The sequence below is a fragment of the Crotalus tigris genome, unplaced genomic scaffold (assembly GCF_016545835.1).
Source record: "Crotalus tigris isolate CLP2741 ecotype Arizona unplaced genomic scaffold, ASM1654583v1 scf7180000023815.240080, whole genome shotgun sequence".
Taxonomy (NCBI): domain Eukaryota; kingdom Metazoa; phylum Chordata; class Lepidosauria; order Squamata; family Viperidae; genus Crotalus; species Crotalus tigris.
This window is the reverse complement of record NW_024100204.1, coordinates 84,672-110,944: the sequence shown is the minus strand read 5'-3', so window position 1 is coordinate 110,944 and position 26,273 is coordinate 84,672. Positions and strand designations below refer to the sequence as shown.

The window sequence follows — 26,273 nt, the reverse complement described above, 5'->3', positions numbered from 1 at the left end:
ACAAAATCAAAATGTCAGCTTCTCTAGAGCATCACTAACAAGGCATTCTTTCTGATTGCACTGTTGGTAATTCATTGAAAATCCAGGGCCGAACAATTACTTGATGCCTTGTTTATTGTTAAATATCTTTTTCCAATGATGTTAGATATAACTCTGCCAAAATAATGGCCTGAACTTTATTCTCTGTCTACAATTCAAGATAATTACAATCGATTATTTCAATTCTACTAAGATGCTCAGTATGCCTTTACTAAATATGTACATTTATAAAACAAGTTTTATTGCGCTATTAAAAATAAATATTTTCAAAAGAAATTGTTTACAATAAATAAATATGTACATTAGGTAATCTTTATAGCACCATTAAAATAAATATTTGATTTAGATAACAGAATACAATTGGTTATGGATCTTATTTAAATACCGGGCACATCACTCTTGGTTTCTTTATTAGGAACCTGCCTTAACCAGTTGATTTGTATTAAAACATCATGTAAATTTCCCTTTTCCATTCTTGGACATTGCAATCGGATGCATGTTTGCTTAGAAATACATTTGAGTCCAATTAATATTTTTGCTAGAGAACAAAGGGATTACAAACTCATTTCACAGACTATGCCTTCTGTAAAAGTTCCATGTTGATAAATAATGTTTTTAGCAAATAACTATGACTCATTACTTTTAAAAAACATTTTTCCATCAGTAAAGATGATAGATCTATAAAGTAAAAGATAATAATGTTTGCAGTGGCAAAACAAAGCTAACTCCTGCTTCCTTTACTTCAGTTGGATCGGGTGCCCTTCACAATTTGTGTCACCCCCATTGTACCCAGAGGGGACAAAACTAGAACAGTCTAGCTTAGACAGTTGGCACTCTGAAGCACACAATTCTTTTTCCTTGCCTCAGCAGCATCTTTATTCACTTTGATGGGGAAAGAATTTCTCCTCATTGTTTTTGGCAACAGAACTGGCATCGCTTGGAGAAGCAGCTCTCTGAACAGCTTCCCCTTATTGCTGGGTAATCCTGTATGATGGAAAAGATATCCTTGGATCTGCCTTCACAGACATTCTCAGATCTAAGTTCAATAAACAGCCTGGGAACAATCACTGTTTTGCAGCCTACTATGGAGCACTGCAGAGAATGAGATGGCTGGATGGAGTCACTGAAGCAGTAGGTGTGAACTTAAATGGACTCCAGAAAATGGTAGAGGACAGGAAGACCTGGAGGAACGTTGTCCATGGGGTCGCGATGGGTCGGACACGACTTCGCAATTAACAACAACAACAATGAAGCACTGTTGAGAAAATAAATTAGGAAGTGTAAAATAGTTTGGTAGAATTGCATGATAATAAGATGCAAGGGTGGAATATTCTTGTGGACATTTACACTTGTGAAATATTTGGTAGGCTGAGAGACCTAACATGCTTATTTAGACTTAAGAGATAAGCCTAATCAAAAACCTGCATTAACAACTTCATTTTTTTCTCATAAAAACAGGTTTTACTCAGCTTTTCCATGACTTGTTTAGATTTTCCCAATCTTGTTTTTTCTCAAAGTGTTTGGAATCCAGTTCCAAATTTCCAGTCAACATGACTCTCAATTGGAGATAATGCCTCATCAAAAACTACAGTTATAACAAAAGATGTCATGCGAACCATTTTTTTCTTTTAGAAAATAAATACATTTCTTTTGCTTAAAACTTTAGCTTTCCCATACTAGCGTATTCCAGATGTTTAGGAATTGCAATGCTCAGAATACCAAACCAAAATGGATCAAGTTAAATTTTATGTTGATCACTTGACTTCCATTGCATTTATATTTTTCCAAAAGATTTTTCAAAATTAGATTTTTAGGGCTGTTGTCATATTCTGAGTAAGCATAAAACTTCCTGATATCCTGAGAATTTCAGTAGACTAAATGTTTCACCAATTTATGGGATGTGACCAAAGTATATTGGGTTGCAAGTCTATAGATTGGAAGTGGGAGCTTTTATAGAATAACATGAGCATATTTGGGGTGAAAATGGGCTTTGATTGCACTTTGTGGCATTCTGTTCAAACTATCCCAGAAGTGATCAGTATTGCCCTTAGCCAGGAATCTGCATGGAGCATGGTACAACTAAGGCTGGTTTCCTGTTCTATAATTTTCCTATCTTGCTAAAAAGCATTATATGAAAGTTTTACTTGACAGACACCATGAAGGGCTGTGGAGGTTAATAGCTGCCGTATGGGATAATCTGAGAATAACCATAACATATTGAAATTTCAAAGATTTGAGTTTGCTGCTCCTGAGGAAGCAGACAAGATCCTAAAGAGAATGAGGGCAAGAATCTGTGTTTTAGATCCAGGCCCTCCTGGCTTGTGAAAGCTTCCCAGGAGGTGATATGCAGGTGGGTTCTGGCAGTGATTAATGCTTCGTTGTGGGAAGGGATTGTGCCCTAGCATTTTTAAGGAGGCTGTGGCCCATCTTCTTCTTAAGAGGCCATTGCTAGATTTCACCTGTTGGACAATTTTTGACCTGTCTCCAATCTTCCCTTTCTGCAGAAGGTGGTTGAGAAGATGGTTGCATGGCAGCTGCAGAGGTTCCTGGATGAAATGGATTATCTAGACCCTTGCCAGTCAAGGTTCAGGCCTTGATATGCAACAGAAATGGCAGTGGTCAATTTTTTGATAATCTCCGGTGGGAACAGGGTGGCAGTAGTACATCCATTCCTGCTCTACTTGACCTTCAATACCATTGACCATAGTATCCGTCTGCAGTTGCTTTGGGGGTTGGAAGTGGGGGGCTCTGTGTTGTCCTGCTCACTCCCTTCCTCTATGGGCCCTCTCAGTTGGTATTGATAGGAAGTGAGAGATCCATTCCTTGTCCCTGCTTTATAGAGTCCCACAGAACTTGGTACTCTCTCCACCTCTGTTTAACATCTACATGAAGCCATTGGGTGATATCATACATCACCACAGACTGAGATATGATCAATATGCTTGTGATACCCAGCTATATATCTCAGCCCATAGTGAGTTAAGTGATGCCGTTACCTCCTTCTCACAGTACTTGGAGGCTGCTAAGGGCTGGATGGGAAGCAATGGCCTGAAACTGAACCCCGGCAAGACCAATTGATTCTGAATTTGAGGTTTTTTAGTCCATGGAGAATTGCCATCACTGGTCTTGGATGGGGAGGCACTGTCCCAGACAAACTCAGTGTGTAATCTGGAGGTTCTTCTGGACTGACAACTCCTGCTTGAGGAGCAAGCTGCATTGGGTGCCAATTTCCTTCCAAGTGCAATTCAAGGTGCTGATCATCACCTTTAAAGCCCTACATGGCTCGGGACCAGGTTATCTTAAGAACTGTCTCTTCTCAGTTACATCCACTCAACCCACAGAGCAGGGAGTCAGGGAGTGTTGTGAGTCCCCTCTCCTAAGGAGGTACATCTGGCAGGACCAGAAGAAAGGCCTTCACCATGGTGGCTCCCTCCCTCCCTTTGGAACAACATCACCATGGAGATTAGATTGGCTCCCACTTTGACACTCTTTCGCAAAGCCCTGCAGGACCTGGTTTTTCAACAGAGCCCATCAAGTGGCTTGTTTGGTTGCTTGTTGTTGCCAGGGGGTTTAGGTGGCTACTCTTTTTTTATTGGGCTTTATTTTTTGTAAACCACCTAGAATCACTGAAAGTGAGTGGCAACCATATACAACAACTCTTCTACATAAATAAATATACAAGGTTTACCTGTATTTCTTTCTTTCTTTCCTCTTATCATATGCCTTTAATTTCTTTGGTTTACTATTTCTGACTCCTTTTTTGCGCTTTTTTCTAATGTCACATTGCATATTCTGAAAGGGAATAGTATGATGGATATTATGTATGTTTGAGAACCCCAAAATGGGATCAAATCTGCTCTGTGAGACCTTCTGAAAAGAATACTGAGATACGTTAGACATCAGACAGACAAAGGTATGATCCAATGCTGCATTATTGTTGCAGGAGAAATATAAAAAAGCACTTGATGTGAAAGACTGCTTAACATAAACTGATGTTGCATGGAAGACAGCTTGATACAGATTCAACATTTATAATTAACCATTTAGCAGCAGGAGCCCTCATATTGTTAAGTTATATTCTCTTCCTGTCTGCTCAGATATCAGGTGCAGTTTATCTATCCTTTCATGCACTTTTCAATTGAAAAAGAAGTATTTATTGGCTGCATGCAAATAAGTGACATACTCTGTTTCATTTTTCAGGGCATCTGGGGCAAACTATTGTTATGATGACTACTTGGCCACCTTGTTGTGTTTTACTGTTACCTTTTCTATCTGTTGCAAAAAAGTTTGGTTGGCATCCAGCACACTGCCAATTAATCCTTATATTAGAGAAAAGCAAGTATACATGCAACCCAGTCCAGAAATATAGATAGCCTGCAGTTTATTTATTAAACTTCAATGAACATCAAAAACAGTTGACTGGCAAAATGGGCTAAAAAGGAGGCAAGAGCATTAGATAGATAGATAGATAGATAGATAGATAGATAGATAGATAGATAGATAGATAGATAGATAGACAGACAGACAGACAGACAGACAGACAGACAGACAGACAGCCTTTATTTTTTAGTGTGGTGACAATGGCACACATTAAAAATGACATTTAGTTGCTTGCTCTCAAAGTGTACATAATACACATTTAAACATACTATGTACAACATATGTATAGACCTACACCCTTACATATAAGTAACATATAAATATTAAATACTGTCTATCTTGAATATATAACAGAAGAAGAAAGCTTGAGAGTTCACAAGGTTAATGCTGTATGGGATGAAACTATGGCTGAATCTGGATGTTCTGCTACAGATACCACGAAGCCTCCTCCCAGAAGGTAACAAGGAAAACAGGTCGTGAAAAGGATGTATAATAATAATAATAATAATAATAATAATAATAGTAGTAAAGTTGGAAGGGACCTTGGAGGTCATCTAGTCCAACCCCCTGCTCGGGCAAGAAACCCTACACCATTTCGGACAAATGGCTGTCCAGTCTCTTCTTAAAAACTTCCAGTGTTGGAGCATTTATGCTTCTGGAGGCAAGCTGTTCCACTGATTAATTGTTCTCACTGTCAGGAAGTTTCTCCTTAGTTCTAGGTTGCTTCTCTCCTTGATTAGTTTCCACCCGTTGCTTCTTGTCCTGCCTTCAGGTGCTTTGGAAAATAGCTTAATTCCCTCTTCTTTATGGCAGCCCCTGAGATATTGGAATACTGCTATCATGTCCCCCCTTGTCCTTCTCTTCGTTAAACTAGACATACCCAATTCTCGCAACCGTTCCTTATATGTTTTAGCCTCCAGTCCACTAATCATCTTTGTTGCTCTTCTCTGTACTCTTTCTAGAGTCTCAACATCTTTTTTACATCGTGGTGACCAAAACTGGATGCAGTATTCCAAGTGTGGCCTTACCAAGGCATTGAAGAGTGGTATTAATACTTCACGTGATCTTGATTCTATCCCTCTGTTAATGCAGCCTAGCACTGTGTTGGCCTTTTTGGCAGCTGCAGCACACTGCTGGCTCATATTTAAGTGATTGTCTACTAGGACTCCGAGGTCCCTCTCACAGTTACTACTATTGAGCATGGTGCCACCTATGCTGTACTTGTGCATTTGGTTTTTCTTGCCTAAATGTAGAACCTTGCTTTTTTCACCATTGAATTTCATTTTGTTAGTTAGTGCCCAGTGTTCAAGTCTGTCCAGATCCTTCTGTATCTTAAGCCTGTCTTCTGGAGTGTTGGCTATTCCTGCCAGCTTGGTGTGTCTGCAAATTTGATGAGTTCCCATCTATCCCTTCATCCAAATCGTTGATGAAGATGTTGAAGAGTACTGGGCCAAGAACAGAGCCCTGGGGCACCCCACTACACACTTCCCTCCATATAGATGCAGTTCCATTGAGGACCACTCACTGAGTACGGCCGGTCAGCCAGCTACGGATCCATCTGGTGGTGGTTCTGTCTACCCCAACATTTTTCTATCTTGTCAAGTAGTAGGTTGTGATCTACTTTATCAAATGCCTTACTGAAGTCCAAGTAAATTATGTCCACAGCATTCCTCTGATCCACTAATTTTGTCACTTGGTCAAAGAATGCATGTGTAGTGTCCCAGATAATCTTGCGGACCCTGTTCAAGCAACGCTTATGTGCTATGTCCTGGACGGGAGGGAGGGAACTGCCAATAATCTTTTCAGCCATCCTCACCACTGTCTGCACCGCCTTCCTGTCTGAAGCAGTGATGTTTTGAAACCAGACTGAGATGCAATATGACAGGATGCTCTCGATCGTCCCTCTGTAGAAAGTGGTAAGGACAGGAGAAGGAAGATGTACTTTTCACATGCTATGCAGAAAATGCAGACTCTTCTGTGCCCGCTTCACCAGTGTCTCGCTGTTGAGCGACCAAGCCAACCTACTTGGTAACTGCACACCCAGGAATTTGATGCTGGTAACCATCACAGGTGAATCATTAATGCCCAGAGGAGTGTGGCTCTGCCTGCCTTTTCTTAAATTGACAATGATCTCTTTGATTTTTCCAATGTTTAAAACTAGGGTGTTTTCCTTACACCAGTTCACCAAACCCTCAACCTCCTTGCGGTAAGCACCCTCATTGTATGAAGCATGAAGATATATACTGTATTTTCCAGCGTATAAGACGACTTTCTAAACCATGAAAATCTTCTCAAAAGTCAGGGGTCGTCTTATACACCCAGTTGTCTTATACGCCGAAAAATACTGTATTTTCCAATGTATAAGATGACTTTCTAAATGAAAATCTTCTCAAAAGTCGGGGGTCGTCTTATACGCCCAGTCGTGTTATACGCCGGAAAATACGGTATATGATATATGAGATAAAAGGATAGAAGACTTAACCATGTACATTTTTTCTAGATATTTATATCAAAGAGGCAAAATTGTCCAGAACCACTGGAAACAATATTTAGGTAGAAAGCATGTGGTGATTCCAGATTTAACCTTTATAGGTAGTTCTTGACTTACAACAGTTCATTTAGTGACCATTCAAAGTTATAATGGCATTTGAAAAAAGTGACTTATGAATGTTTTTCACACTTATGATCGTTGTGATCAAAATTCAGATGCTGGGCAACTGACTCATATTTAGGACAGTTGCAGTATCCTGGGGTCATGTGATCACCTTTTCCGACCTTCTGACCAGCAAAGTCAATGCGGAAGCCAGGTTCACTTAATAGCCCTGTTACTAACATAACAGCTACAGTGATTCACTTAACAACTGTGGCAAGAAAGGTCATAAAATGGGACAAAGCTCATTTAACAAATGTCTCACTTAGCAACATAAATTTTGGGCTCAATAATAGTCATAAGTCGAGAACTATAATATATGGTATATGTGTAATGTGTAATGTGTAATGGCAGCATATGAGTTTTGTCCCATATTATGACTTTTCTTACCACATTTGTTCAGTGAATCACTGCAGTTGTTAACTTAGTATCACAGTTGTTAAGCGAATCTGGTTTCCCCATTGACTTGGCTTGTCAGAGGTCTCAAAGGATGATCACATGATGCCAGGACACTGCAACTGTCATAAATGTGAGTCAATTGTCAAGCATCTGAATGTAAATCATGTAATCATGGGGATGCTGCAATGGTCATAAGTGTGACAAATGGTCATGATTTACTTTTTTCAGTGCCACTGTAACTTCAAGCGGTCACTAAGCAAATAACTGTTGTAAGTCGAAGGACTACTTGTACTGAAACAGTTACATTCCCTGGCTTTTGCCATTGCTGTAGATGGCTATTTGTTTCAAGGAGATCAGGCAGCCATTTGCACCAGCTGGTCTCTTTTGCTTCTCCAAATGCTGCTCTGGGAAACTGGTGTTGGCCTTACACAGTCGCTGACATTTCAGATTTTTTTTTTTTAATAATCTCCTTTGATTCTAATCCATTATTTTGATCTTTGTGTGCTTTCAGTTCTCCCCAGCTTCCCCCTGACTCTCTTTTAGCCTATTTCAAATTTTTCACATATTCTTCTAACAATACATCAATATTACTCGGTGCCGTGGTTGGATAAGTTGTCAGTTTACTGGAAAGCAAGGCCCTTAAATCATTAACTGGTCATACTTCTAAGAAACCAGGCATAGAAGTGCACTGTAGCAGGTGGCCCTAGAAAGATTAATGCAATGTAACAAAACCAGAAGTGTCCCAATGTGTTTTTGTTGTCTGAAGCCCTATCAGTTTTCAGCCCACTGTAAACAGCTTTTCTCCATAGGCCACTGGCAATCCTTCGTAAGGAATAGTTACGTGATTTTTCTCTCTCACAATACCACTGCATACATAAACAAAAAATATAGCAACCAACTTAGTCAAATATTGACTAACAATCAAGAAGAAAATTTAATGTATTTCGTTTACAAATCCCCTTTTTTTTGTCCACTACTCTCTATGTATCATGTGGAATTTGATCTGCTTACTTACAGATTAATCTTAATTTGTCTCCAATACATTTTGAATACATAACGAATGTTCAAAAAGACAATGGCTGATAATGTGCTTAACAGGCTCTCCGGATAGCAGTTTCTCTGAAAGTTCTTATTAGCAATTTCAATTGCACTAAAAAAAAAAAAAAATCCTTTTTGCTGCAACTGAAATTGCTTAATTAGTAATACCCATTTTGCTACAATTCGTAAAGCAAAAGAAATTTAAAAAAAAATCATACTGCTAATAGATGCACTCTAAATATTTTACAGATCTCTGAATATTTCTTAGGGATAAATGTCAAGCTGGCAAGTATTAGGCCTAGCCTAAAAATGACATAAAACAATCCAGCCAAAGTTCAGTTCTTTATTTGCTAATGCCAGAGAGACAGAATCTGAGATTCTAGGGAGTGGCTATCCTAACTTTCTTCCTCTGCCTCTGATCCAGTTTCTGGTTGTGTTGCCTCCTTGTCTTCCCCCCCTTCCCCCCCCCAATGTCCTCCCTCCTTCCTGGGAATCTGCCACTAGTTCATTGTACCATCTTCCCCTCCCCCACTAAATCCACTATGTGGATATACAGCATGGGTTTTTGCTTGTTATTTGTTTATTTCAAATACTAAAATATGTTGGTCCACTGAACCAATAAATGTCACAACTGAAACTTAAAGCCATGTATTGTTTGGGTTTGTTCAAGTGGATTGTGAAAATCCAGCCAAATTTCTTGTTGCAAATCTTTACTTATCTGAAATTGATGTGTTTTGTTGTGTGATAGTGTTAGATGGTTACCTTAATAGTAGCCAAGTGAAGTACATTGAACTTCTGTGTGTTAACATTCCACACTGCCAGGTGCAGCTTCATGATTGCTGGCATCATTCATTTATTTCCACTTGCTTGAATTATGCTTATTTCAACTATTTAAGAATAAAGGAGAAAGATTTGGACTTCTCTTATATTAAGACTAGAAATTTATATCACCTGGATTTTCCATGGAAATTTCCTTCCTTTTTAAATCTCTCGATGTGTTGAAGAGGTGATAAGTGCTTGATAAGCTGATTTTGGTAGTCTCTAACAAAAGAAGTTGGAATAAAACTAAATATTTGACTGCATATTAAAATCTTCTAACATCTGTAGTCATATAAATTTGATTGCACATTTAGGTTAAGTCTCACATTAGATTTTGTTTTGTTTAACATCTTGTAGTCATGGAAAAATCTTGAAAATAACACAGATCATAGGTTATTATTACAAAACTCTTTTCAAACTTAGTGTTTTTTGGTTAAACCATGATTGACCCTAATTGGTGCGCTCATGTATTTCACTAAGCCAACACAAAACAAGTCATATAACAGGTTAGTGGCTATAAGAACCCATATTCCAAAATAGTTCTTAAAACAACCTGTGGCATGCATCTATGCAAATATCCCTGTAGCACTCAATAAGAACATTCAGACAGAAGAACTAAGGGACACCTCTCAGTATCTTATAATTTCTTTTTCACATTTTAAAACTTACCATCTCCCTCACAGAGGGACTCTGGGCAATGTACAATAAAATGTTAAAATATAAAAACAGCTTATAAGAAATAAAAAAATAAATTAAAAAAATAGAATTTAGATAATATTGTTAGGCATAAAGTTGTATAAACTGGGAGATGGCAAACTTTCTGCTCTAAAGGGCCAGATTCCACCTCTCCTCTGCCTCCTTGGCACACTCCTTGGTTCTTGGCTCCACCCCTCATCAGGAGAACTCAGATGAGAAATCTGCCACCCTCCCGTCAATTCTTAGCTAATTGGTCTTATAAAAAGAGGGGATGGACTGGATGTGGGCTGCAAGCCATAGTTAGCTAATTCCTGGTCTAAGCCAGTAGCAATTATCTCATCTTGAGGCAGTGGAATCCACGTGTCATATCAATATAAACATATTTTCATTATTTTTTCAATTACTGTCACCTCTTGCCTTTAAACTATAAGAATGTATAAATATGGTGTGCAGAATGACACAAGGGCTTGTGGAAACAAATAGAACTTCATATTGTGCACCTTATCATATATACTTATTATATTCCTCTTTGATCATAGCCATGGTTTGTATATTTGCCAGCCTGTGGCATCCTTGGTATGCTTTATACTTGGTTGTTTTCTGGCAGACATTTCTTTACCAAACTAGGTAACATCACCAGTAGTCAGCTTGTATCAGACAAGTTTGACCCAATATATGGAAGAATGCAAAGCACTGTACCCTGACCAATTCCTACTTAGAATTAAAGAATCTTGAGAAGATAGATGTTCTTCTAGTCCCCTGAAGTAATAATAACTGAGGAGCCTATCTTTTATTGTTCTATTTAATATCAATATTAATTTCTTCTGGACAATTGATTTATCCTATTAAATAGTAATCAGATATGAGCATGTGTAAGAAAGGGAATGGGTTCACATGATATAATCAGACATCATGTTGTTTATTATTGTTATTATTATAAGTTAATATGCATGAACCTAGATACTATGGTCTGCAAAAAATGGTTTATGGCTAAGCACAATATGTGAGCCCAGCTAATGGTGGTTTATTCATAAAATCATATTTAAGAAAACCATAACTTACACCAGGGGTGTCAAACTTGCGGCACGCGGGTTGGATGCATCATAAGGAAACTGCGCCCACCCCATTGCTGGCAATGGCAAAAAAGTCACGACACATCATGACACGTCACGTGACATTGCGAGTTTGACACCCCTGACTTACACTACGCATATACTGCCAGACATCATATATCTCACTAAACTATGATTTGTTTAATTATAATTTAGTAGCTAAACCATGCTTAGTTAGGTTCACAATATAAACCACATAGTAAAAAGCTGAAGAGTGTATTTCATCAGTCATTCATTTAAGAATTTGCAGCTCTTTTTGATACTTTTTATTTTCTTTATAGTTCCTGGGCTAAGTATGTTCTGAACAGCCAGAGAACTAAAACCCCATTCTGTCTTATAATGTTCAAATTCCACAAATCATAATCATAAAATTCCAGTCTGTACTGATGAACAGATTCTTTCCACAGAAACGCTGGGTTGGAGATTAAAATCCTGGGCAATAGAAATCTTCTTAATTATGATGTGGAATTTCTTGTAAATATCCCAACTAAAGACTTTTTGTTGAACAGCTCAAGACTTGCTGATTATTTCATCATTCTCAACTGTGTCTTTGTTTAAATTCAGAGGAAAGAAACAGAAATAGCCTTGGGAAAACAAGAACTCATCCTAAATAAGAGAACTTAGCAGCAAAGATAAAATATAGCCTGCAGCTAAAATAGTGCAGCAACTAATTGCATTGAGACTTTGCCACTGTAAGAGCCATCATCAATTTCTACTTTTGTTTATAATGGGATGCCAATGATATTAATCACTTCTCACCTGATGCCTTCTACATTGATTGGACTACAACTCCCATCTTCCAATGAGAATTCTAATTTAGAATATCTGGAGAAGTGGAGATGGGGAAAGGCTATCATAACAATAGCTATAAATAGCATTCATGGGCACTTTTTCTTTCACGGTTTACCATCTAGCCTACCCCCCCTCCTGCTCTGCCTTTCTATGCACATCGCACTATATACTTTTCATCTTCTTCCTTTCATCTGAATGCTTTCCTCCGTCTGAATTGCTTTATCATTTGTCATGCAGTGCACTTTTGTACAGTGTTTGCCTTTGTCCTTTAAGAAAAACGATAATTAGCACAATAACAAAATCGATGCTGTGAAAAAAAGTTTTGAGGCTCCCCTCCATAACAGCTTACCTTTCATTAATCGGCCTGCTAGAGTATTTTTCTTAAGACTTCCATTTTTTTCCTTCTTGTAATTTATCACAATCCCTGCATCAACCCATTGCTATGTTCTAGTGCAGCACCGAAGCGCATTAACTCAAGTAAATGCAAAATGTGGTTTCATCTGCTTGTTCTTGTGCTGGAACATGGCAGGAAACCAATGATGGCATCTGATACTGGGATGCTAATATTCATGGTAGGCAACATTTTTATGGCTCAGACCACTTCAGACTTTGTTTGAAGTGCCAGGGCTACTAGGAGTGTGATGAGCCGAGGTGGCGCAGCAGTTAGAGTGCAGTACTGCAGGCCACTTTAGCTGACTGTGTTCAGCAGGTCAGCGGTTCAAATCTCACCGGCTCAAGGTTGACTCAGCCTTCCATCCTTCCGAGGTAGGTAAAATGAGGACCCAGATTGTTGGGGCCAATGTAAATATATATATACATTGCTTACTGGTGTACACCGCTTAGAGAGTGTTTGCACTTAAAGCGGTATATAAGTCTCATAAATAAATAAATAAATAAATAAATAAATAAATAAATGATGATGGAGCCATATCATGTAAATGGAAGGCGAAGATGTCCTGGTTTAGCAGGAGAGCTGTTTTGAAATTTGTGTTTCATCTATTTTAGAGATGACATTACAATTTTTATGCTGTTCCTGTCTCAAAATGATGGAAATCCAGATTGATCTTTAGCAAGTATAATCAAAGAGCACACCAGGGTCAGCAAATAAGTGGCTGTGCAGTGTGGGTGGGGGGTATTATCTAGCTTTAGAGCCTCATATCTCCAGTAAAGGCTTTTCTGTACAGCAAATGAGTAACATACATAAGATGTGGCAGAACTAGAAAGGGAACAGAGGAAACCCAAATGAGAAGAGAATCTAGACTGTTGATAGTCTTATAGCATTTGTTAATGAAGAAAATGAAAAGGTTCCAAACTAGCTATAAATACATGAAATCTGTAAGCAAATAGGTGTCCTAAGTCAGTGCTTCTCAACCTATGGGTCGGGACCCCATTTAGGGTCGAACGACCATTTCACGGGGGTCGCCAAACAAGGCTGTCCGCCATTTTTCCCCCTTTTCTTTGGCCACACCCCTGGCACCCGATGATTTATAAGTGGTTGGGGGTCACCACAACATGGGGAACTGTATTATGGGGTCGCAGCATTAGAAAGGTTGAGAACCACTGTCCTAAGTGATCTTGGCTGATCACAAAAAATTAAGCAGGATTAGATCTGATCAGTTCTTGGATGACAGAGCCTTATGAAATATCAAGGGTCTAGATTATACAGATAGTCCTCAACTTACAACAAGTTCATTTAGTGACCGTTCAAAGTTACAACAGCACTGAAAAAAGTGACTTATGACTGTTTTTCACACTTATGCTCACTGTAGCATCTCCATGGTCATGTGACTGACTCATGTTTATGACAGTTGCACTGTCCCTGGGGCACTTGCAACCTTCTGACAACCAAAGTAAATGAGGGAAGCCAGATTCCCTTAACAACTGCAGTGATTAACTTAACAACTGTGGCAAGAAATGTTGCAAAATGGGGCAAAACTCATTTAACAGCTGTCTCACTTAGCAAAAGAAATTTTGGGCTCAGTTGTGGAGGACTTACCTGTACTGAGAGATTGAGAAAGCATCCTGGAGAAGGGCAGTGACAATCCAGTGTTGCCAAGAGAAATACATTATTATGTCCATGTAGTCTTCAAAAGTTGAGACTGAACTTTCCCTGATTAACTGAACGTAGTTATTCCTTTTATAGTTATATCAACAAAAGGAGATATACATAGCATTTACTAAGACAGCTTTCTGGATGAGTCACAATACCATTTATAACCAAGTTAATGTTACACGCATAGGATGGTTGGTGGTAAAAATAAAATTATCCAGCTATGAATTTGTCATGTGAAAATCCATGGTGAATTATAAAGCTGTTCAATTTGATATTTGCATTGCAATTAACACCTCCTGCACCATAAGAGTGAGAACTTGCTTTATTTTCCCTCTAAATAGCTATTTCTTCTCTTGACAGTACCAAACTCTGTGGCTTCCCTGCTTGAAAACTTACATTTTGTTTGGCAGGAGACAGCAAAATCAGGCTTTCCCACAGATCACAAATTATACTAATGCTTATGTCCTCTGGATATCCAAAGAACAGTTCATGATCAGGATCAAGCCTGGAACATTTGTAAAAATAATTAGAAAAGTGCATGATGCTCTATGGGGTTAGGAAAGAAGGCAGGCGTGGGTGCTTCCAGTTCTTCTCATTCAGAAGGTGTGAATGGCAACACAAACCTTAAACAGCAAAGCAGCATGGATGCCATGTATGTCTGAATCCAGAGACTTTTAATGCCCAATTTATGTGCAACATCACAATTTAAAGTTCTGGCTGCTATCATACAGCTCTCCAATTTTTATTATAAAGTGCAAACAATATTATTTTGCATTGGAATAAAGGAAAAAAAATGCCCAGTGGCAGAAGTTGATCTCTTTAACTTCCTTTGCAAGAATAGCTCGTTTGCTGCATGGATTAACCGTTGTACTGATTTATTTTTGATCACTTATTGCTTGTATAAGGTTAGTTAAAATTAGCTAATCTAAACCCTTTATAAATATTGCTCCACTCCCCATCTGTAATTGTAATATAAACACCAGCAAAATTAAAAAGTGAAAAGCTTTGCCTGTACCAGCAAGAGCATCTTAGCTGAATGGGGTAAACTATGAATCCTGCTTGCTTCTGGATTTCCTCCAATTTGGGCTGACTGTATTTTATTTCTTTGGTACAGTTATGTTACCATACATACCCCATGAAGCAATGAGATTTTTTGTCGCTTTAAATAACTACATTAATATGGTAGGAATTAGACTTTTTCAAATCTATATTTTTACTTTCACCACTGCAGGTTGTATACACTAAAAACCTAGTATCAACTTTTAAAAAGCAAAACATATAAAAACCACCACAAAAGGGTTTCTCCCCAACCATATGTAGTGTGAAGAGACCCATTTTGTATGGTAGCTATGACAAGATCAGTAAGTGAAGAATGAATGCCAGATCATTGTGCTTCTAAATCTGAATCAATTTGCAGGGGTGATAGAGATTAATAAAATAGATACCAGATCTTAAAAACCAAGATATATTCCCATCCTTAAAGATTATGTAATATATTAAAATTGATTTTATATTGGTAATTCATAATTATAGTTATAATTTATAACTATGTTTTCCATTAATTCTACCTCAATCAACTCCACTTTAGTTGTTAGTCTCACTCAGAATCAGAATATGCCAAATGCCTTAGCTGTTTTCTTAAGAAAAACACAAGAAAAACAAAGAAAAAAAAGACCTCTTAATAATTGTGCTTGACTTTTCTGTATCACACATTTTGAGATGGGTCAACCTTTATTCTGAGGACTGTAAATTTAGTGCCACAACAGTCCTGTTACATTTGATACATTTAACAGAGCAGTTCTTTATCTGATGTTCTTCTTTAACATGCCACAGTAAAATAAATGGCCCAATCATGCCCTAAACTAACTGCTAGTTATCTTTTTCTTCTTTTCAATGTCCCACTATATTTTAATTACTAAATAGGATGACACAAAGATAAACCATCTGCATCTTCATAGCACCACAAATAGCCTACACAAATCCTTCAATTCAATGGTGTTTAAAATGACCTTATTCAGGCCTATTGTTCCCTATCCTTCACGTGTTTTGGATCTATAGAACTATGATTTTTTTCCCTTTCCTCCTCACTCTTGGATGCCAATTCCTCATCCTTCTTCAAGTCTCCTAAATGTATGTTACAGTTGTGCTAATTCAAATTGCTCCCAGTCTATTCTAGAAGCCAGGAACTCATAACCATGCTTTTAAATCATCGTTTGAAGGAAAAACACAGATTTGAACTATCAGTTTGGACTTCATTTATCTAACATATTTCGGAACCACCCATTTCCCTCATGAGGGAGTCTGGGTGGTATACAATAAAATATTAAAACATAAAAACAGTATATAAAAGATAACTTTTAAAAAAAAATCAAGGATGATTAAAAATTAAATTAAAAATTAATTGAAAGGTAAAGGGAATGCTTTTAGGGTGCTAACCAACCCTACAGCTGCATGCTCCTTTAATGCTTTCCACTCAAGGCTGCAGATCCATGTTTTCTCTTCTTTCCAGACAGTAAACATGCTTAAGTACCATCAAGCTGTTTTCCACTCATGGCAATCACATAGTTTCTCCAAGGTGATCTGTTCCTAACCTGATTGGTCTCCCAATGGTGCGTTTATCACTATTGTAATTGAGTTCATTCACCTGGCTACTAGTTGTATTCTCTTTCCTTCCAAGAGCCTTTTTCAGAGACCTAGGTCTTTACAGAATGTGTAGGATATGATAGGATAATTGTAGCCTGATCATTTGTGTCTCCAGTGTGAATTGATTTGATCAGTGATCCATTGGTTGGGGATTTTGGGGCCGAGAGGGAAGGCCTGTCCACATGAAGAAGGAATACAATTGAAAGACAGAAAGGAGGGCGAAATCTTTCTAGTTATGATCTGAAGAATTACCAATTTGTCTAATTGCTTCCATAGCTTTTAAGTTTTGAGGTTTTAGTGTAAGAGACTTCAGTATTGTATGATAAGCAGCCACTTCAGCTAAGGCGCTCCACAATCTGATAAGAAGCTGGTGGAGTTTCATGAAATAAACAAAGGCACATAATTCGCTTTTAGAACATTATCCATTTAATTGAGGGACGCGCTGTCAGGAACCTATCTTAGAAAACTGCTTTCTTTCTCCTTTCAGGGGGCACAACCATCCGCAATGGATCGGAGCATTTAAAGCGTAGGTGAGGCGATTTGGGGATTGCCAAAACACACGAACTGACTGACGCGAAGCCAGTCATCACTCGGCTTCCCAGGGACAAGCCAGAAGGAAAGCGAAATGGGCCTGGCGCTGGAGATCCGGCCATTACGTAGGCGACACCTGTCCACCCTCCTTGCCGCGCTCCCCGCTTATTGGCTCTCAGCGGCCGCGGGGTCCGCTTCAACACGTGCCTCGGAAAAGCACCAAGCCCCGCTTTAAGCTGAGCCGAGAAGCGCTGAAGAGGCGGGAGGCGCCCCATTCGCGGCCAGTTCCGCGCGCGGCGGCAAGGCGGCGCTGCACGCCTCCTTCGCCCTGGCTCAGCTCAGAGGTGCGGCACGCGTGTTGGCCGCTGCAGCCTCTTGCAGCAAGAGCGGCGGCGGCGCCGGGCAAGTGGATGGCTCCTCAGCGTCGGGCAAAACGGGCTGAGCTTCCGAATCCCTGGCAGGCGGAAGAGGGATCTGGCCGCCGAGCTTGAAAGCTTGAAACCCTTTCGGGAATTCTCTCCGGATCTCGATGGCGCTGAGCGGAACGAGGAGCACGTAGCTGGGGTGAGTGGCGGCACCGTCCGTCGCCGTCGACCTCTGCCAGGTGGCCGGTGGGCGGACGGTGCCTGCCGCCTGTTCTTTCGGGGCGGACGCGCGTCCACCTCCCTTCCCCTCTTGCGCACATCACTTACCTAGCGGGTGCTAACGCTGCCGAGCATCGGTGACTTTCCAACCTCTTTCTCTTCCTGGTCAACAAGGCTCTTCCCTGAGCCGAGGGTGTTGCGCTGAGCTCGCCTTCAGCCGTGGGGAGGTAACCTTTGCGGGCGGGGGCCGCGGCAGGCACGCGCGCGGATCGCCATGTCCTTACCTGGCGTCCCGAGGGAGGCACCTTGCAGCGGCTGAGCGATAGTCACTAGGCTGGGCATGCCGTTTTCAAACATTTGGTCGTGCTGGAAGGGAACTACTTGAGTCCCTGGGTACACACGTGTGTGTTTGTACGTGGGCATACACCTTAGGCAAGAGGAAGGCTAGGGCCCTGTGATGTTGCAACCGTCGTAAATACGTACTGGTTGACAACTAGGGATAGGAAAGCCAGTCCTAAACTCTGGGTCCCTTAGACTTTTGCGATTAATGAGGGGAAACTTTTAATCCAGTAATGCACTTCCTTATCGATTGCTGGTGGCGTCTGGGCTGCAAACGGAAAAGACAAAAAACAAAACAAAACGGCGGGGCTTGTTTATATCTGTAAGGAAGATTGGGTTGCCTGGGAGTCACCTGAGAGATGAATGAGGTTGACCTCCTGTGTGTTCTTTGGGAAGGGTGATCGCAGCCACTTCTGGCCTGCCTGAGACTGGAAAATCCGTTAATATCTATTGAAATGAGTTTAATGGAAGAGGGAGGGAATCAGTCTCAAAGCTGCTAAACTAGAGTAACTGTACTGATAAAGGAGAATACATGTAGCTCAGGGTTGAAATGAGGGATTCTTGATACTCTCTGACCTTGGTTGCTTTCTTGCAGATGTTTCATTACCCAAAGCAGGTGACATCATTAGGGTTAATCCAACCCTGATTAGCACTGATAATGTTACCTACCGTAGTTTGGATAATGAAATGTCAGCAAGAAAACAACCCAGTTCAGAGACCATCAAAGACCTCTTAAACACGTAACCATATATTAGTTAACATTCTCTAGGCTTTGACACCTCCTAGGGTAACTGTTCTTAAAAAAGGAGAACATTCTCCTTCCTGCCTCTTCGTAAGGGTTGTTACCCATTGTTTGGAAATACTGGCCTTTAACCTAGAGCACAAATAATTTTTGAAAATGTTGAGATGTCACTCACCCCCATCTTTTCAAAATGTCTTGTTGCCATACAGACTTGTGAATCCTGGAATATTTACCCAGAAGCCGTGTGCCTTGAATATGCTTCCAAATAGGTTTAGGTTCATTTCTTTGTTAAATTCGTTCACCTGCATCTTCATCAGATCGAATCCTTTAGCATGTGTTTTAAAATCTGATTCTAGCCATGCTAGGCAGAAATAAGGACTGGTCCATGTCATGTGTCCAAGGCAAAAGAGTGTGAGATATTCAAATCAAAGAGGTAACAATAAGTACGCATATCAAATGCAATTTAAGGCATAATTTCCCATATTTAGTTGGGATTAAATTTTACAAAACATAGTAAGTCTTAATTCCAGGTACGCATGCATAGGGTTGCGGTGATGGTTGTTAGTCTAAATAGTTCCTTTTTGGCTCATGTGCTGGAAACCTAATCAGGCTTCAGCTTAACAGGATCATCTTGCTGCTTGCTATTGTTAAAATATATTATTATTTTTGCTTAGATCTTAGTTGCAGAGTATAATTCATCTTTGAAAAACTTGTTTAAAATTAATCAATGCCATGTACTATCTCAGTTCAGTCGTATTTCTGGGGGGGGGGAGTACTTGACTTTAAATGGGGAACTGTGCCTCATTGTATACTTAACAAATGTTGTATACCTAGCTTGAACTAAGTAAGAACTAATCCATTGAATAAATAAAACTATTTTTACAACTCTGATGGTTGGATGGAGCTGAGCATTTATTGGCTGGATGCCCTTCCTGATGCCTATTTGGAGTTTGCAGCAGATATTTTTTCTTTCCACCCTAGGAAAGAAATATCTGCCGCTACCTATGATTGAATTCTCAACCTTCCAAGTGGGAGGCAGGCATCTTCACCACTAGGCCACCATGGCATTCAATCCATTCAATAAGTAAAAAATTATAAATTCTTAGACAAGAACTAATCCAAACAACAAAATACTTGCTGTTTTGTCTAAAAACACTTTAAATATAGAATATAGTTAATATGCATCGTCATTGCTATTACTTAATTACTTGGTATGGTATGAATTCTGTATATTCAGTGGGGAATCAACTTTACCACAGATGTTCTTCTGTGATAATTAAACTACAATGGAACAACTGTTGTATATTCTAAACTAGTGATTAGTTTTAATTCTAGGCTTTGAAAATAAATGAGTGAATATCATCCATATATATATATATATATATATATATATATATATATATATATATATATATATATATATAGGTCTTTGGTTGTTCGGGTTTTCTCCCGCGTAAAATTGGAAGTGTCTTGGCAACGTTTCGACGAAGTCACATTCGTCATCTTCAGGCTGGTGTTTTTAGCTTCGTGCTTTGAGCAGCAATGTGTGGTTTTAGCTGTTTCTTCCTTTTAACTGCCAGTGGGGTATGAACTGATTGGGTGGGAGCTTGGCTGTGTTCTGATTGGGTGGAGGTGTGTTCTGAATGGTTAGGGGCTTGGCTGTGCTCTGATTGGCTGGGGGAGTGTTCTGTTTGGTTGTGCTCAGGTTAGTCTGAGTTGCAGAGGGGTTTAAGATTTTGGGGTTAGGGAGTCGTTTGTCAATAAGGGCAGGTTTCCAAATGGCTGGTAGGCGGGAGGTATCATCTCGCTTGTTCATGCTGTGTGGGCGTTTTTCTATCTCGATGGCTTCTCTGATTATTCTGTTATTAAAATGTTCACTTTTGGCAATGGTTCTGGTATTTTTAAAGTCAATTTCGTGTCCTGACACGAAATTGACTTTAAAAATACCAGAACCATTGCCAAAAGTGAACATTTTAATAACAGAATAATCAGAGAAGCCATCGAGATAGAAAAACGCCCACACAGCATGAACAAGCGAGATGATACCTCCCGCCTACCAGCCATTTGGAAACCTGCCCTTATTGACAAACGACTCCCTAACCCCAAAATCTTAAACCCCTCTGCAACTCAGACTAACCTGAGCACAACCAAACAGAACACTCCCCCAGCCAATCAGAGCACAGCCAAGCCCCTAACCATTCAGAACACACCTCCACCCAATCAGAACACAGCCAAGCTCCCATCCAATCAGTTCATACCCTCACTGGCAGTTAAAAGGAAGAAACAGCTAAAACCACACATTGCTGCTCAAAGCAAGAAGCTAAAAACACCAGCCTGAAGATGACGAATGTGACTTCGTCGAAACGTTGCCAAGACACTTCCAATTTTACGCGGGAGAAAACCCGAACAACCAAAGACCTATATACAAATACCCGCGAAAACCTCAGAAAACAAATATATATATATATATATATATATATATATATATATGAAATTGAAATACTGTGGTGCATCAACTATTTTCATTAGCTTCTCATTTTTTACTGTTTGTGAGATTTAAAAAAATGTAAAGATGATCTCAGCATGAGCCTAACTCTTGATCATCATATGGATTCAAATGAGTAGCTTTCCTGCAATACTGAAATGGTGATCACATGACCCTGGGATGTTGCAGCCATTGTAAATACATGCTGGATGCCAAACACCCAAATTTTGATCATGTGACCATGGGGATGCTACAATGATTGTTAATGTGAGGGCCAGTTGTAAGTCATCAACAACAACATCGAACTGTTGTTAAACGAATGGTTGTAAGTCAAGGACTATCTGTATTAAAGTGATTTGCCACTGGTTTCTTCTAGCATTCTTTGATTTTCTAATTCAGTTTACGGTCTTTGTCTTCCATAGTAACCTCTCACCTTAATACATACAGCTACTTAGCTTTGAAGTCCAAATAAGGTCAGCCAGATATTGCCACCTGAGTCACAGGATTTATTTATTGTAAAGGCAGGAGACACTAAGAATTGTATTTCAGATAGACGTTTTCCTTATTTAAATTGTAATTGATTTGTTAACAGAAATATTAACAAAAGTGGTGAGATATTTGTTCATAGTTTATGCCTTTTAGATACTTTAGGCCCGTGGTGGCAAACCTATGGCATGCGTGCCACAGGCGGCACGTGGAGCCATCTCTGGTGGCACGCGAGCCATTGCTAGGCCGAGCTGCTCCCTCCTCTTCTCTGTGCATGCGCAGTCTGGCAATAGGCGAGAGGCTATAAAAGGAGCAACTTTCTGCGGAAGCAGCATTTGCTGCAGACAGCTTGAGAGCGAGCACGAGTCGGAGTGGACAATGAGCAAGTGAGCAAACACGAGCCGACAGCTCAGTGGCCACGCCCACTCAGTGGCCATGCCCACCCGGCACTCGGTGATGCATAAGTGGGTTTTGGGTTGCAGTTTGGGCACTCGGTCTCTAAAAGGTTCGCCACCACTGCTTTAGGCTGTGGTATTCTTTTAATGTGCTTGAAGTACCAGAGCCTTTCATGCAAAATGCTTATGAGGTTTTAGAATACTCTACACAATTTTGAGTTTTCCAGGAGCAATAAGCCAATCTAAATAGTTCTCTGGCTGAAAAAAATAAGAGTGTCGGTAAATGAGGGATAGACAATATGTTGCCTTGCAGTTATTTGAGATTGATGGGAATCAAAATATAATAGTATAATGGCATAGAATTATGAGAGTTGCAGTGCATACTGTCTAGGAGCAATGGTTGTACATCCTTGCTGTGTTTATTGATTTATTGATTTCAGTATGTGTTTGACATAAAAATCACTTCTAGAGAGAGAGCCCCATGAGTCTTGGATTCCATAGGGTTGAGCCTGTAATTTTACACTTTAAACCTAATGACCTTTCAGAGTCTCTTTCTTCAGGCAATAACTGGAAAAAAATGGCTTACACATCATTTTAGAAAAAGAAATACTAGATGCTTATGGTTCTGTATTTGACTGAAGATATGTCGTTTTTGCACGCGCTTTGAAAACTTATATTAAATAAAGGAATTCTTACTTCATATCTGTGACCAAAGGCAACTCAATATGGAAACAATAGATTGCAGCTAATGTACCTGAAGACAGTGAGAAAAATTGTATAACATGCTTCAGTTTTCATTTCGGGACTTTGGCTAAAAAAATATATATATCTAGCTTTTGTGGTGCTACGATGGTACTATATTACCTGTTTATTTACTTTATCAAATTTCTAAGTTCCTTTCATCCCCTAATGCCTCTGGATATTGTACAGTGTTAAAAAAAAAACAATTCAGAACAATATAACAGATCAAAAAATGGCAAACATCCAGAAAGAGCAATAAAGCATATGATTGCTTGATATAAACAATTCCTATTAAGAGGTCTGCCAGATATCCTAGCCCAGGGTCTGGAGAGGAAGCCATATTTTTAGGGTTCTTTTAGCAATAGCACTTATATACCACTTCACAGTGCTCTACAGCCCTCTCTAAGCAGTTTACAGAGTCAGCATATTGCCCCCAACAATCTGGGTCCTCATTTTACCGACCTTGGAGGGATGGAAGGCTGAGTCAACCTTGAACCAATGAGAACTGAGCTCCTGGCAGTGAGCAGAATTAGCCTCCAATACTGCATTCTAACCACTGTGCCACCACAGTTCCTTTTAAATGAGTTTGGGGGCAGACAAATCTCTTGAGGGGACGTTGTTGCCCAGGGCTTGTTCCAGAATAGAGAAGGCTTTCTGGGTTCTATCAGATGACATTGCCTAATCAATGGTGTTGCTAACTCTGCACCTTGAATTGGAATCCACTGGTAGCCAGTGCTGTTCACAAACAGAGAGATAGTGTTGTGTGATCACATTGTGGCATGCTCATAACTACTTGTGCTGCTACATTCCAGACCGCTTGCTGCTTCTGAATGGTCTTCAAAGCAGCCCCTTTGCAGTACTTCATACACGAGGTAACCAAAATGAGTGATTGTCTGAAGACCCTCCCAATCCAGGAATAGTTGCAATTGGTACAGCAAATGAATCTGTGTAAGGACTTTCTTGGCCATAGTCGAGCAGTAGCTGTAGTTTCAGGGAAAACTCAAAGGGAAAGTACAGAACTAAATTCTATTCAGGACTAAAGAATCTCCGGGAGTAGAAGTGAATAGCCCAAATATTCCTCAGTTTAAGCCTGAGTCTGCTCCTTCCCATCCAGATTCCCACATCCTCAGACACTGAGTCAAGACTTTGACATCATTATTTGGTTAGTTTGGGGTTGAGAGATGTAACTGTGTCTCAGCAGATTGATGATACCTGACCCCAAACGAATAGATGACCACACCCAGCAGCTTCATGTGGATGTCAGATAGGAAAGGCAAGATTATTAGCAATAGCAATAACACTTAGACTTATATACCGCTTCGCAGTGCTTTACAGCCTTCTCTAAGCAGTTTATGAAGTCAGCATATTGCCTCCAACAATCTGGGTCCTCATTTTACTGACCTCGGAAGGAGGAAAGGCTGAGTCAACCTTGAGCCAGTGAGAATCGAACTGCTGTCAGTCGGCAGAATCAGCTTGCAATACTGCATTCTAACCACTGTGCCACCACGGCTCTTGAAGACTTGTTTTACTACAAGTGTTAGAGGCCTCAGGATTGATCTCTTTCCCCTCCTAATACCACATGGAACCAGTCACAGAGAAAAGAGGAGCAGCATTGCAACTCTGTGCCCCCATTTCTAAATCTTGTTGAAAGGGGGGGGGATTTTCTTTCAGTGTCCTCTGGAGCTGTAACCTGACACCCCACCCCTTTCAATAACCTTCCTTAAAAAAGGGGGAGATTGGATGAAAATTGTCCAGGATGCGTGACTCCTGTAATGATTATCTGAAGACAGGCCAATGGTGTTCAAATTTAGCATATATTAATTAAAGTGGGCCTATTTATGGGAATTATAAAACCACCACATTTTACTTTCCCAAGTAATTTTTTTCATAATGATTCACTGCTGAAAAGACAGTTGGGTAGAATCAGATTCAGAAGTAATTAACAAAAGAGTTTTTTAAGAGGCCCTTAGGCATAATTAAGAATATTGCTCAAAGTTTTGGGCTATTTCCATTGAGTATTTTTCATGTATAAGTTATTTATAAGTTTATTTTTATATATTCTTACATAATTTATAATGTTTATAGAACTGTTTCATGATAAAGCTTTTTTCTGCTGTCCATTTAATTTTCTTTTTATCTTTGTTCATTGTGAAGTCATAGTTCAAAGCCAGCTTTCTATATGTAGTACTAATATAGATCTGATAGGGAACATTGATTTTGGTAAATAAGATTGCTCTGATAGGAATGCATAATTATGCTTTGGGACTTAGTAGAAAGTGCTGGCTAAGAAGAATATTTCTGATTCTGTAAATAATTTTCTCAATGCTATGCATGGGCAATCATTTACCAAGTTTAACCACTGTTGCACAGAACACATGAGATTGCTCATAAGGCCTTAAGGTGCTGGAAAATAGCATTTGGAGGAAAGCTTTATACTAGCCTAAAAAAGGGTAAAAGTTTTCCATAACCACTTTAACTCTTAAACTGAAGGGCAATCTAGGGACATAGGGTATGAATGAAAATGCAAATATAATTATTGCCACCTAATGTCTCTAAATGATTAACAAGCATGCCAAATTAATTGCAGAGATACAATTCCTGATCCATGTTTGCAGGGTCCTCTGGTTTGTAATGTATTGTAATCAGACAGCACACAATAACCCTAAATAAGTATGTACTGTATATAGGAGATTTAGCTGACGTCTTTCTTGAAGATTCAACAGTTCCCAGCCTGAGCCAAAGAGACAGTTTAATTCAGAGCATTTTGTCATCCACACTGGAGAAGAGAACAATGCCAGCTTGGGTTTTAAGCCTAGGACTCTCACACTGCTGAGGGGCATACAAGGGCATACTTTAAGATCTAACAGTGAGAAAGTTCCAAACTTTTACCCTTTCTAATCTCTCTGGTTCTTCTAATTGTTTTAAGTATTGCTCAATTAATATGTGTTTTTCCTGGAGGCTGTCCGTGGTCCAAGATGCCATTTTTCACTGGGGGATGACTTCTGCTCTATGTTGTTCTTCCTTCCAATATTTATAGGTCTCAGCTTAGTGAGAACATGAAATCACACCAAGAACTGAAAGGAAATATTAGAGCTCTTTGAAGGTTTTTGACCACATCTGTTTGTGTTCTCAAAGGCAAGCTACTTTACCACTTCACACTTTGAAATCAAGCACATATGGCATACTCCAAAATTAAGAGCAGCCCTCGGTGTTTATTGGGGGAGTGGGGAGAGATGGTGTCAAGAGAAATCTGGAGTTTTCATCTCTTCCAAGAGATGTCAGTCTATCAAACTCCAGTCTTTTGAGGGATTTTGCCCTTATGGCAGCCATGTGGGACATGGATTGAAAA

At 39.6% G+C, this 26,273-nt stretch overlaps 1 protein-coding gene and 1 long non-coding RNA gene across 7 annotated transcripts in view; one reads left to right on the top strand and one right to left on the bottom strand.

Annotated features, from left to right (window-relative positions):
• Positions 1–18,694, bottom strand: part of LOC120298224 — a 56,301-nt gene extending 37,607 nt beyond the window's left edge. For both annotated transcript variants that reach the window (XR_005554003.1, XR_005554002.1), the window contains exon 1: positions 17,845–18,694. This is a non-coding gene — a long non-coding RNA (uncharacterized LOC120298224). The remainder of the gene's footprint in view (positions 1–17,844) is intronic.
• The window catches only part of LOC120298223 (ras-GEF domain-containing family member 1C-like), a 93,119-nt gene continuing 83,682 nt past the window's right edge, over positions 16,837–26,273 (top strand). The window contains exon 1 of one of the 5 annotated variants that reach the window (XM_039321704.1): positions 16,837–17,716. The gene's annotated coding sequence lies outside the window, so the exon portion shown is untranslated. The remainder of the gene's footprint in view (positions 17,717–26,273) is intronic. The other 4 variants (XM_039321706.1, XM_039321700.1, XM_039321699.1 and 1 more) reach the window with 4 other exon arrangements.